At 47.6% G+C, this 13,772-nt stretch overlaps 1 non-coding gene across 1 annotated transcript; it reads right to left on the bottom strand.

Annotated features, from left to right (window-relative positions):
* Positions 1 to 1,172: 1,172 nt before the first annotated feature.
* On the bottom strand, positions 1,173 to 1,245 carry Trnat-ugu (transfer RNA threonine (anticodon UGU)). The gene has a single exon. It is a non-coding gene; the product is annotated as a tRNA-Thr (tRNA).
* Between the last annotated feature and the right edge of the window lie 12,527 nt (positions 1,246 to 13,772).

Genomic DNA, 13,772 nt, shown 5'->3' with positions numbered 1-13,772 from the left:
GCAGCTGACCAATAATCCCTCGCATACTTCCTGAAAGCATCAAGTGTGCCAGAACGAGACCCTCGCTATGAATGAAGGAAAGAAGTGGAAAATTTTAAGGGGCTCGTTTTTCTTAATATACAGTAAAACCTCGGTGATACGAATCTCGCGGGGTTGCCAAAAATATTCGTATCATCCGAAATTCGTATCACCAGAAAACATGGAAAATTAGTATGCGACAAAAGAAAGTTGGCATGCATTTTGATTTAGTGTTTCCCAGGGCCGCAGCGACGTCATGAACGGCTCTTAATGATTGCCAGTAAAGTTCTTAGACGTCAACGATCATACTTGTACTTGTAGAAATACCGTGCAGGCGCGTGTTTGTAATTAATGAACCAGATGTGTTGTGCCCCGTGACCGCTAGTAGCCCCTTCCTAATCTTACTACGCTTTTTTGCATGACACCAGAGTACTGCGGCGAAAGTGACTTAAAAAGCCCTTTGCACACGATAGATAGAGGCCAAGCTCCTTCGCCAAGACCGTCCACTTTGTCCCTTGGGGTCTTCGTCCACCTTTCATGGGACTTCATAACGGACCCGCAGCCCAAGTTTCAGTCTTGTTTCATAGAAGTCTGATTGCGGGACATGGCTTGCATCGACGTGCAGGCACGTATTAACAAAGTACAAAGACGCTGCTGCCATCGAGCACAGGAGCTCGCGTGAACGCGTTGAAAAAAAAAGCACGACATCAACGTCATGTGTAATCTAAACGCGAAGGCGCATAAAGGCCTCCAAGGTTCGCGTGCACTATCTCGGAGGCAAGGACGCACCGTTGATGGTCGCGCAGAGCGCATGCCCGCGCCCCCGCGAGATTGCCACGTCTTCTGCGGCAGCGCGGGCAGCACCTGTTCGTACCTGTGCGCAAACGTACGTTTGTATCAAACGTCGCGGGGTGCGAATCGGTTCGCAACAACCGAACTCCAATACACTGCAGGCTAATGGGCTTTGGCAGGGACCACAGAAAAATTCGTATCACTCCGAAATTCGTACGAGCCGTGATCGTATCACCGAGGTTTTACTGTACACAATATTAATGAGCACTAACAGACAATAATGCCAAGGAAAGTATAGGGGACGTTATTAGTAGTAAATGTAATGTAAATGTCAAGAAAGAAAAGTGGACGGAAAGATAGCTTGCCACGGGCAGGGACCGAACCTGCGACCTTCGAATAACACGTCCGATGCTCTACCAACTGAGCTACCACGGCGGCCATCCCCCCGTCCACTTTATGGGGTATATATGTGTATTAAACGTGGGAGCGTCAGTCAGCGCCGCCAGTTGCCATGACGGCGATTATTGTCCATTAGTGCTCATTAATATTATGTAAACATGATGTAGTATGCCAACATATATGTGCATTTTTCAATAAATCCTCAGTTGGAAGTCGGCGCTTGTCTTTGTTTCCTTCCTCGTTCGTTGTCCGCTCTGCACTGGTTGTTGAAGATGAAGCACGGGTGGGATTGATGCTTGCGTCATGGAGACCTGCAATGCGGTGACGTCATATGGAGGCGCCCTGAACTAGTACCTTTTTACGGAATCGGCAGCCTGCTGGAATTAGTGAAATGCCTTTTAAGGACTGATCATTAGAATTTTTTTGGTGCTGCATGGAACATTGTGCCTGTGTCATAAAAGTAACACTTTGAGCTTGCATCCAAATGCTTGTTCTTGTCCAGTGATATGTGATATCTCTTTCTTATAGATAAAATGTAAATTAATTAAAGCTGTGTGAATAGCAAATTTTTCTGTGAAGCAAATTCGAATAATAAAGATTGAGTGCGAATCGAATCGAATAATTTTCGAATATTTCTCAAATATTTTCGAATACTTCGCAGCAGAAATTACAGAAAAAAGTTGCAGGGAATCCTTGAGTATGTTCTTGCGAGACAGGAACAATTACAAGTCAGAAACATGGTCAAAGAACAGATTTATTTCTAAGGGGGATGCGGCTTTCTTTTCGCTAAAAATAACAAAAGAATCGATATTTGAAAATCGCATTTTCAGTTTTCTGTAGCCCTTTTTCTGATTCCAAATATATCGTCAACTGAAAACCAAGTACAAGTGCGGTAAAATTTGTTTGTGTTTGCCGAGGGTGGCAAAAATTATTGCGGAAATAGCAAAAGAAGAAAACTGCGTTTAAAACAAAAATTATAGTTCTGCAATGGCGCAACCGGGCGCCGCCATCTTGGGCTCGTCGAAAGAGCATTTCTGCGCCTTCAAATTTCTCGCTTCAGCTAGGTCCTCCATTCAGAAAAAAAGCATACAAAAACAAATGTTTGAAGTTTGTTCCAAGGCCTTCCGATTGGCTACGTTCGCCATGTTGCTCCTGCATGCCTCGCCATCGGTCCGATCTTCGCTCCGGAAGAGCTTTGTCGTCTGCTTTCATGTCGCGAGGTCACGGCTGTCTAAAATTTTCTCGTGCTATTAGTGTGCCAGTGCTGGGTTGTATAAAGATACAGTTCTTGATACTATCTTAGATACTCTTACGTATCTTGTACAGTAAAAGCTCGTTAATTCGAATTCCACGGGAACGCTGAGCAATTTCGAATTAAACAAAATTCGAAATAATGAAAGTGAGCAAAAATGGGTGGATTTCGGGGGTGGGGCACGAAAAATATTTATTGGCCAAAAAGTCGGTGATGACCATCTGCTTCTTTTCTCTGAATGCCACAGCTGCGGCTCTCTGTTCCAGCGCGCGGACGCGGCGCAGGGAATCCTCTTCACCCTCTTCAAAGCTGAAGAAGAGACGCGCCACATTAAGTGCCTCCATCACCGCAGAAGCTGACGGGCGCACAGGCGCTTCGTCATCTTCGTCTTCCTCACCTTCTGGCTCTTCAGCAACAGGCTGCGCACCGGCTACTTGAGCGATAATGTCCTCATCAAGTCAGGGCACCACACACCGATGCACCGGTGTCAACTTCACATAATCGGCAAAACGTACGCCCCGAAGAGTGTCGCGCAATGCCACTGGCATGAGCTCCTCAGCCCCGTCCACGTCGACGTCACAACTATCCTGCGCACTTCCAGCTGCAAATCCACTGTGGCGGAAACAGTTGCGATTGTGGTCGCGGTCACCTGTTCCCATGCGCGCACCAACATGTGCATGGCAGTGAGCAGCGTAATGCCGAAGTCCTTCCTGTCGCCCGCGCACAAAATCATTCTCTCCAGCATGTGACGCCTATAAAAGCACTTGATGTTCCTTATCACACCCTGGTCCATTGGCTGTAGGGCCGCAGTCGTATTTGCTGGAAGGAACACTAACTTTGTTGCTCTCAGCTCAACGTCGACTTTGTGCGCCGAACAGTTGTCGACGACAAGAAGAACGCGTCTGCCGCCCAGTTCCATTCGCCTGTCGAATTTCAGTAGCCACTTCCTGAATAGGTCACCTGTCATCCAGGCTTTCTGTTTGCGGCGTACTCCGTCGGCAGTGACCGAATGTTTTTGAAGCACCGTGGCTTGAGTGCTTTGCCAATCACAAAAAGGGGGACCTTTTCCGTACCGGTCCATATTTGCGGCGACCAGAACAGTGACACGCTCTTTGCTGCGCTTGCCGCCGCACAGCTGTCTCCCTTGTAGGTGATCGTCTTGTCTGGCTGCAACTTGAAAAATAACGCTGTCTCGTCAGCGTTAAACACATCCTGTGGTGAGTAGCTCTCCAAGTACTGCTGCAGGGTGTCGCTTCTCCAAGTAGCGCATGTTTCGGCGTCCACTTCCTTTGCCTCGCCGGATAACGTGCGGAATACGAGATTGTGCCGCTCCCTGAAACGATGAAACCATCCCTCGGAGGCGACAAAGTCTTCAATGTCCAAGCGCAGGGCGAAATCGGCTGCCTTGGCCATGATGATAGGGCCGCTCAATGCGATACTCTGGGCTCTCATTTCTTTAACCCAGATAATCAAAGCGACTCCAGTTCCGGGAACTTCGCTGTCCTTAGCCTTTTTCGACTGGCGCCAAAATCCTCGGCTTCATAGGCGTTTTCAATGGCCGTCCTGTTGCGTATGTAGGTTGACAACGTGCTCGGAGGTATGCCGTGCTTCCTCGCAATTTCGTATTTGCTCGAGTTCCCTTGGTCAACCTCTCGCAAAATCTCCACCTTCTCCTTGACAGTCTTCGCGCAGTAGTTTCCCCGCGGCATCTTGCAACTTCGATGCGGAATAAGACGGCTTGACGGCGTGAACGAACAACGTGCTCGAGGAACACAGTGACGCTGCCGGGAGCGGCCTAGGACTGCTAGGACTACTCCGCCGACTCCTCAGCGTCCCGCGGGTCCCGCGTACAAGTGGCGCCAGGCGCTGAGATAGCGGGAGGGCTACGAAAAAAAAAAAATTGCTCCCTGGATTTCGGAGGCCATACTTTGCTCGCCCTTTGCTCGGAGGCCACTTGAAGCTCGAAAAAAACCGGTCGTGCCACCTATCGTTCGCCGTAAAAGCTTCCACTAGTGTTTGACGATGGACGCTCGGCGGCGCGCGCTTCGAATTATCCGTAGAGGCGGCAATTTCTGTTCGAATTAACGAATCGTTTTACACATGGTCTCCTATGCACTGCGGACCGGACTGCGGCGACCATTTCGAATTATCCAAAATTCGAATTAATGAGGTGTGAATTAACGAGCTTTCACTGTATCTGTATCGCGATACGTCTCGCAAGACGTGTATCAGTATCTGTATTTCCGATACATTGAAGAATGTATCGTGTATCTTAAGATAAAGATACAGTCGAGCCACATATACGGCCCACTTAAAACGAACTTCGTCTTAAAACGAACGGTACCCGCGTGACCGTGGAAATATACATTATTTCAATGGCACGAAATCACATTAGAACGAACGCCTTTGAACCCTGCCGATCGGTTACAGCGAACGGAGTCGGCCGGCGACTACGGAGACACCCCTTTCGACTACCTACAGTCGACGTCCGATTCCCGGACGCCCGAAATTCCGGACATGCTGATTTCCCGGACTCATCTGTGGCACCGTCAAGTTCCCGTAGAGTCAATGTATTAAAAAGTCCGAAATTCCGGACGCTTATAGCCTTCGCCATCCGATTTCCCGGACTTTTTACTGTTAACCGCCGACCCAAGTCACCACCGACGCGCCATTTTGGTTGTGTTTCATTTTCATATCCTTGAACCCACCATACTCGCATCAGCAGCAACGCAGAGCACACGCCGCACGCGCCGCGGCTGCCGTAACCTCGAAAAACCGCACGTGTCAATCCGTTGCCAGCCGTAGCTTAGCCAAGCCAAACCTCACTGTGTTCGTTCACGTGTTGTTTTGTCAGCTGTGCCAGCTCTGCGGTCGTGTCTGCGGTTGATCGTTTGCTGCTGCGCGCTACCTTCAGTGATCACGTTTCCCGACCTTCAGCATCCACCGAGTTCCTAGCTGTTTCGTGCTGCGCTTTTCGTCGAGCGGATTCGCCGTTTACAGCAATGGCACCGACTGCTCCTTCGTCTTCGTCCGCGCCTTCGAAGCGCACAAAGCCACCTCGTAGGCTCACGATGACGAACTGCCATCCGCGGACGTTGCCTTCGACGATCTGCGCGCTGGCGGCGTGTTGATTCCAGCCGAGATAACCCTTGAGGGCTTCGCCGACGCTGACAAAGACCTCGAGCTATGTGCGGAGTTGACCGATGACGAAATCATTCATCAAGTTACGGAGGATTCCGATGACTCCGACACCGAGAACGAAGAGCCAGCTCCTACACAGCCAACGAACACGGAGTTGACGCGAGCACTGATGACACTGTCATTGGTGTACAGCGGCAACATGACGTTGACTGAAATTGAGGCAGACATAATCGCGGGCAAGCGGACCGTGCAAAAGAAAATAAGCGACTTCTTTGCGCCCAAGTGCTGACCTATGAGGTAGTGCCGGCCAGTCGTTTTATTTTTTTTTATAAACGGCTCTTTTCAGAGCCACCTAAACAATGCATTGGCTGAATTGCTATGGGAATCTTGTACTCCGGCTGTGACCCTCTCCGTCAGCGAAAAATACCTACCAAAAATGTGCGTTTCACGTGCATTCGTTTTTCCGGACGTTTTCGCGGTCCTTGAGGGTCCGGGAAATCGGACGTCGACTGTACTTGATTTGCTTTGCAAACTCACCAGTTCAGAAGAAAAAAAGAGTGTGCTAACAATACAAGAAATGCATATTTTAGAAACCATAATGTATGAGAAATATAAGTGCTATAGAAATCTGCACATAGCAATACATAAGCTCTGAAAGTTAATGGAAATCTGCTCAAAAAATAAAAGACATGTTTTTGAAGCCGTGTCTCTCCTTTAAGGGCCAGTAAACAGGGCTGGACCTTTTTGACATCTCCGAAACAAGCTTCCTCATCTGTAATGAAGGTCATGGCAATCACATTTTGCGAGTGCAACAGAGTCGCACAGACATTCTATTTCAAAAAAGACTACAGTCAAATTCCGCTACAACGAAATGACGGGACGCGCGAAAAAGTTCATTGTCGCGGAATTTCGTTGCAGCGAAATTTCATCTATAGACTACAAAAGCTAGGAAGATCTGATGATCATGGCTTGTCCTTTGGTCCCGGCAAGCGCATGCTTGTCCTTTGCATTTAACTCTAGATAACTTGGACGTACTTAGCCGCACACCAAGGGAATCAAAATATACAGAAAATTTTGCGCTAAACTCGGGGTGCAGGTTATACGCGAAATGGTCGCAAGAATTCGGTAATGCAAGGAAGGGTGGCTTTGCGCCAATTGCGAGTTGTACACGTGGGTTATACCCGAGCAAATACTAAATGCAGGCTACTCTCGAAGCGGGCCGAGCGCGTAGCGCCGCGAAGGAGCGTGCCAAAGTTCGCTACAGGCTAACTGAAAACGAAGTGCCGAAGCTCCGCACTACCACAGTCACAAGCAAGTGAAGGAAGGCCGAAACGCTTCGCGCCGTTTTACGACTTTATTGCCTTAATCTTTCTTCGGAGTGTTAGCTGCGTACTTGAGCGTATTCGCTATCGATGATCGTGACGATAGCGACCGCGGTTTTCTGCACACCGCGACGGGCAGCAGACGGCAAAGCAGTTCCGTTTACAACGTTGGTGCGCTGGCCGTGCGCGTGCCTTCAGAACTACGTCGTTTGCTATCTGTGATCACGATCCCGCGGTTTTGACCGCAGCATTGCTTTGAGTCGGTGTGGGTACGCTGGATGCGCGCGTACTATCGTGGTCGCCCATGATCGCGTCGACACGATCGCATACGTGTTCGCAGCGGTTGCGGCAGAATGCAGTTACGCTTAGACTAGGTGCGCGCCGGCTGCGCATGTGCCTTCAAAAATGCCGTGGATGTCATTCACGATCGCAGGGCTGTGACGACGAGCGACCGTAGTTTTGTTTGAGTGCTGAATGGCGGGAGTTCTTGAGCGATTCTTCCGCGGCCCGCACGCGCATCAAATCCGCCGGCAGCACCATGGCGGATGGACAATCTGTCGCTGAGCATCTCAATGGGGAATAATTTACTGGGATGTGCTTGTGGTAGCAGAAAGCATGTCTCCGATGAAGACACGGGTCTTGCGATGCGGCCGCACGGCTCTGGCAACAAGAAATAGTCGAGTTTTTGGCGAGATTTCGCGGCAATCCTAGGCAAGCTCCGTTTCCTTATGTGGTGGCACTCGCGAAAACTTCATTCAAGCGGAAATACCCAGAAAAAGTATTCGTTGTGACGAGACATTTTTCGCATTGTTTTCATGGGTGGCCGCCTGCAAGCAACGACAGGAGTAACGTGGAGAAAGCTTTCTCAGTCATTGGCTGCGTGCTGTTGACGTAAGTCTCTGACGTCTTTTATTGCAAAGTGGGCGTAGTCACGACGACTGGCTATGCCTACTCCTCTTCGTGTCAGGGAAGGGTAGGAGGCCTAGCGAGAAACCAAAACCAGCGAAGTGGCATAAAAGGGTTGTTCCATCCTTTACAACTTTCCTACTACAGCACCTATTCAAAGTTCTTGCAGCGGTATGTTCATGTTGTACAGTGCGCAGTTATCTCTTAATTACAAATTTGGACTCTGGGTGCTTACTGGCCCTTTAAGACTGGCGTCCACATACCCCTTCTAGCACACAATCCAACTCGCCTGTCAAGATCAAGGAGTGTTGACATTATATACAACATCACTCCTTTACTACCCGCCATCCTGTGCCACAGTTTCTTATGTAAAAAATTATCCATACTTTTCTTCCCGTAATGCATTTATTGCTCAGCAACTTCGCATTATGTATAAAAAAAACACTCCATATATGGAAGCAATGTAGATCGGCACTGTTTTTTTTCTTGCAGTTAGAGTGAGCTTCCACTAGCGAGCAAAGCCAGCTCAGCACTATGCAATAGCAAAATAATGAAACGCGAGTGAATGGGTGGCACAGAGCCAGTGAAAGTGCAACTTTTCAACTGCAGAGATTTCAAGAGTCTAGGGTAATACAAAAAAAATGTTTTATCTTGATGGACGATTCTCTGCGATTATCGCTTTACTATGGCATGTTTTTTGCTGCAAGAGAGTTCCTTGCATGTGCTGGCTTTGGACCACGCAAGAGGTATAAGTTGTGGCATAGGGTTTTGTACACACTGTTTGTGTCTTGCGCTTGCAGCATTGTGGTAACTGGAAAGGGAAGCTAGGGTGAATAATAATCCGCCTCTTTCAGTTCCTGTGCTGCCCTCTTCCGTTTTCGTAGGGTTTTGGTAGCGGTCGGGACAACCGGCATGCCAGAAGCAAAGCCTATGAGATGAAAAGACGTTTCGCGACTTTTCCGCTAGGAGAAGGGCGCATGCAGCCGGACATCGTGAAAAAGGTGGATTGAAAGCTGACACAGAAATTATCTTCAGTACATATTTCTTTAAAATTATAATTTAAAATTGTAGTGGTAATGAGCTTGCTAGTAATCACTTCTTTGAGTCTAAATTACAGTCATCAGCCAAGACAATCCGACTTTGAGTCACCAGCTGCGTTAAGCTCTGAAATCGACATCCGATCTTAAAAACACAGGCTGTTTTCCAGCCTATCTTAGTGTGTAGTGTGAGATAGGAGAAAATGATAGCTGACACCACAATTTTTTATACAAGGTTATGAGTACTCAGGAATCTGATTAATTTAGCCTTGACAATAGCCATCACTTTGATGGATGGCACCAAGTTTGTTAACGCAAAGCTTTTGGGGCAAGTTTTGGGCTCCCTAGTTAAATTCACGATATAGCATGCCCTACACAAAATCCAAAGGCAGTTTGCGTTTTGGCACATGCGCAGTGGCTTCAATGCTATTTCTTTGGGGGCCATATTCTGAAGCCCTCTCTTATGACGTAATTATACTGAGGAGTTATGCCATAGCGCTAGTACAAGAATGTCACTCCGGAGTCGCAGGTTGTGTTCCACGTTTACCTTTATTTATCTGCTGCTAAAGTGCTTTTGTCAGTAATGACGTTCTAGATGTTCTCCAGCTTCTGTTTTTGCTGTAGCATAAATGTTTATTAAATAAGCCTTTAGTGTTCCTCTCAACTAGTTTGTCATGGCTCTGATTACACTGCATACCATGCACCAGAAAGCGTTGCCATTCTCATTTCATTCTTGCATTTGTAGTTACAGAAACGCGTCTTTAATGCAGAATTTTATCAGCATTAACTCTCAGCGTAGATAAAACAGTGTGGCCATGGCTGCTATGATAGCAAATCAACTTTCCCAGTTTCAAACTTTCTTCCTTGTGCAAAAGTAAAAGTGCCTTTCTTTTTTCTTTCTTGATTATCTCTGCAAGGTATAAACAACCTTTTTTATGCGATAAGTTTTACAACAGCAGTCACTTTTTCATGTGGATGACAGGTGACACCACCCCTGGATGTGGAGAGGATATCGGATGTCTTGCGGTCAAAACATGTCAGCCCATCAAACCTCAAGTTGGGTTTCTGGGTTTGGGCAACATGGGCCAAGGCATGGTCAAGAACCTCATCAACTCGGGTCACCACATCACCGTATGGAACAGGACACCTTCCAAGGTCTGGTGCACGTTTTACCTACACTCGAGTTTGATTTGGAAACTGTCAGGGCCCTTGTGAACCAGAACAGCGGGAACCTAGGACTGTTAGAGTGTGTTCTGGTCACGTTTAAATGCAGTACAGTGAAACCTCGGTGATACGATCATAGCTCATACGAATTTCGGGGTGATACGACTGTTTCGTTGGTCCCGGCCAAGGCCCATTGGCCTGCAGTGGAATGGAGTACGGTTGTTGCGAACCGATTTTCACCCAGCGACGTTTGATACGAACGTACGCTACCGGCCAGGTACGAAGAGGTGCTGTCCGCGCCGTTGCGGAATACGCGCCAAGCACGTGCGAGCGCGGGAACGCAAGCGCGGGCATGCGCGCCACACTGCCAAATCATCAGAATCACGGTGTAAGAAAAACACTTTTCTTACGGTCAGAATAAACCTTCAGAGACGCGTCACTGCCTCCGAGATTGTGTGCGCGAATCTTTGGAGCTCTTATGTGCCTCCGTGTGCCTTCGCGTTAGCTTACAGAGGACATTAGCGCCATGCTTTTTTTTTTCTAACGCGTCGATGCGGGCTGCTGTCGTTGAACTGTGTTTACACGTGCCTTCCTCATGCATCAGACATCTATGAAAGGTGGACGAGGACCGAAAGAAGGCGAGGGCAGTCTTGGCGAAGGAGTCAGGCCTCACAACGTACATGCGCGACGGTTGAGGTCGCACTTGTGCGGACCCGGCCGTAAATCTCCCAAAAAACATCCCCAACACCTCCGCGATGAGAAATCATAACACAGGACCGTGCTTCTGGAGAAGAACAACAAAACTTAAATATTTGACGGAAGGAGTAGAAAAGGGGGTACTCAGAGCATGTTGGCTGTAATTTTGTGCCTTTATCCATTGCGTCAAAGTGCTTCTTTGGTCACTCTCGCTGCAGTACTCTGGTGTCATGCAAAAAGCATACTAAAATTTGGAAGGGGCTACTGCTGTCGCGGGTCACATCGCACCTGGTTCATTAATTAAATACGCGCGCACGGGCCGTATATTTACGAGTGCTGGTATGATTGCCGACATCTAAAAACTTAACTGACAATCTTCAGGGTTCTTCCTGACGTTGCTGTCGCCCTGAAAAACAATAAATGAAAATGTACGCCAGTTTTCTTTGTCGCATGCTAATTTTCCATGCTTTCTGGTGATACAAATTTCGGATGATAAGAATATTTTGGTGGTCCCGTGAGATTCGTATCACCGAGGTTTCACTGTAGAACACTCCTGCTGATACATTTTTCATGGGGCAGTAAGAATTAGTCAAACCTTATTATAATGGACACTGCAAAATTAGTTTGCGATTGCCAAAATTCGTTGTACAAAGTTAAACTGAAAAATCGTCAAGCACTAGTGCTAATCAGTCGGTAGCTAGCCTGGATTTATGAAACACTTACTTGAACAAAATACATATTGGGGTGAAAAGAACATACTTCTTTTTTTCAATGATGGCATCATCACATTCCATATCATGTACTGGCGCTCTTTGCCATCAGTGGCCCTTGCGCCATAAAGCACCATTATCATCATCATCATGCTGTATAATGGCTTGCTTCACAGTGTCAAGGCATTCCACTATTTTAAACCCACTGCCTTCCATTGCGCTGCAAGAGCACTGCGCCAAGCAGCCACAGCTTTGCTCTAGTTGGCAGTGGATTGTTTTTGGGGTCCGCAGCTTCAGCCTCCGCGGCTTCATTCACAGGCTGCTGGTGTGTCACCTCCACAGAATTTCCACGTCAGCCAGTCTCGCAACCAACCTGCGCCTACCAACCGCAACGAATTGCTCTATATTTCATTAAGCTCACAAACTTCTTCAGGCAGTTCTTTCACGTTTTTCCACCATGCACACACTGCCAAGCTGTTGACCACCTAAAAACACGGGTCCTAAGCAACTGGCGAAAACATGACATAAATGTGCACAAAGTGTAAACTCAAAATGGCAGCGTCTGACGAGGAAACTCATGCAGTCGTGCGCTACACCATCTACTGTCCAGGCCACTCCATTCTACTAGTGTGTTTGGCGCATTGGATATAAAAACAGGCGCATCCTGTGAGAGTGCAACTATGCTGACCTTGGAGGCCATCTCCCATTTAAAAAAAAGAATAGGAAAGACTATCACCACTGTTTGACGTCGATGCCGAACACTGTGAAGGCATTCTAGGTGCATAGGAGAAGATGAATGCATGCTCCTGAAGCACTTGTATTCCGGCCCCGGAAAATTTGTATATTCATGCACGGTACGAATTAGTTTGCTATAAAAATGATAAGATACCTGTAATTATTGAAACCTTTGGCTGGAGTTTGACATAACCAATAATTCACTGTATCCATGTTCTTATATCGAGGTTCATCTGTAACGTAAGAAGCAGTAAATGAGAAAGTTAGTAAAAGAATTGAGTAGTGGTGAACTGCGCAGAATTTTATTTATATACAGTAGAACCCGCTGATACGTTTTTGAAGGGACCGTAGGAAATAAACGTAAGAGACGGGAAACGTAAGAGCCGAAAACAGGAAAAACGACAAAATGTTTAGTGGCACAGAATTTTATTTCAATGCTTACGAGCAGCACGAAAATTGGCGCGCTCACACGCGATCTAGTCGATGGATAGAACGCGGAGCTGGGGACGGGCCTCATCCACAGAAATGTAATCAACGTATGTGATTTTTTTTTAACACCAACAGCTGTAGGCATGAAAAGACTAAGCACACGCAATCACGACCACCGCGGCGAGTCCGACCGCGAACCGCGCGCACCGACCATGCGAGCTCCAACCAGCTTGAACTCCTCCGTCCTCCGGCAAATACCGATGATGATGAGTCTACGCCAACGCGATGGCAGAAGTGAATGCCAATCTCGAAGGCCTTGCTTTCGCAAGCAATTACGTCATAAACGCCATGTTTGTGCAGTGCATATCTCAAAGGCTATGCTTTTGTCAATAGTAAATGCCAATCTCGAAGGCCTTGCTTTCGCGAGCAATTACGTCATAGACGCCATGTTTGCAATACAAATCTTGAAGGCCATGCTTTTGTTTGCATCATTGAAAGATCCTGTTGCTTGCGCTTCTCATGCGGCTAATATTACGGTCAAACCAGGCCCAAGCTGCGTGAAAATGCACCATGGACGCTCTCTCGGTAGTCACTCGGTCGGCTCCGAGCGCACTTCGCGACGTATCATACGGAACGGTCCGACAGTTACGACGTAACAGCGGGGTTCCCAATACATTGTATCATATGGGAGCTATGCCGGGACCGGCGGGAAAACGACGTCACAGCCGAGAAAACGCAAGCAGTGAGGAACGTAACAGCGGGGTTCTACTGTACTTACTCTTGGAAGAACCGTGCACCTGCAGTGTTGTATCTTAAGGGGGTACTGACACAGAATTTTGGCCTCGCATTTTTTTGCTGCAATGTGTTGCTGGGGACCGGTTAGTCATAACATGGCACATCGTTTGCTGCGGGTGCAACAGATAATAATTTAGGGCTCCCCATTACTGACCAGTCTCTGTTCGGTATGAGAGAGCTCCAAAATGACAAGCCGCCAGGTGCAACTACAGTTGAACCCACTTATAACGATCCCACATATAACAATCTATCGGTTATAACGATCATATTTGGGTGCACTTACGATTTTCCTATGCTAACCATTGAAGCTGCGTCCCGATATAGCGAACATTTTTTCAAAGCCTCCTACTTTTACAACGAACCACTTCAGACACGG

Source organism: Rhipicephalus sanguineus, unplaced genomic scaffold (assembly GCF_013339695.2).
Source record: "Rhipicephalus sanguineus isolate Rsan-2018 unplaced genomic scaffold, BIME_Rsan_1.4 Seq34, whole genome shotgun sequence".
Lineage (NCBI taxonomy): Eukaryota > Metazoa > Arthropoda > Arachnida > Ixodida > Ixodidae > Rhipicephalus > Rhipicephalus sanguineus.
This window is presented reverse-complemented; position numbering and strand designations above follow the sequence as displayed.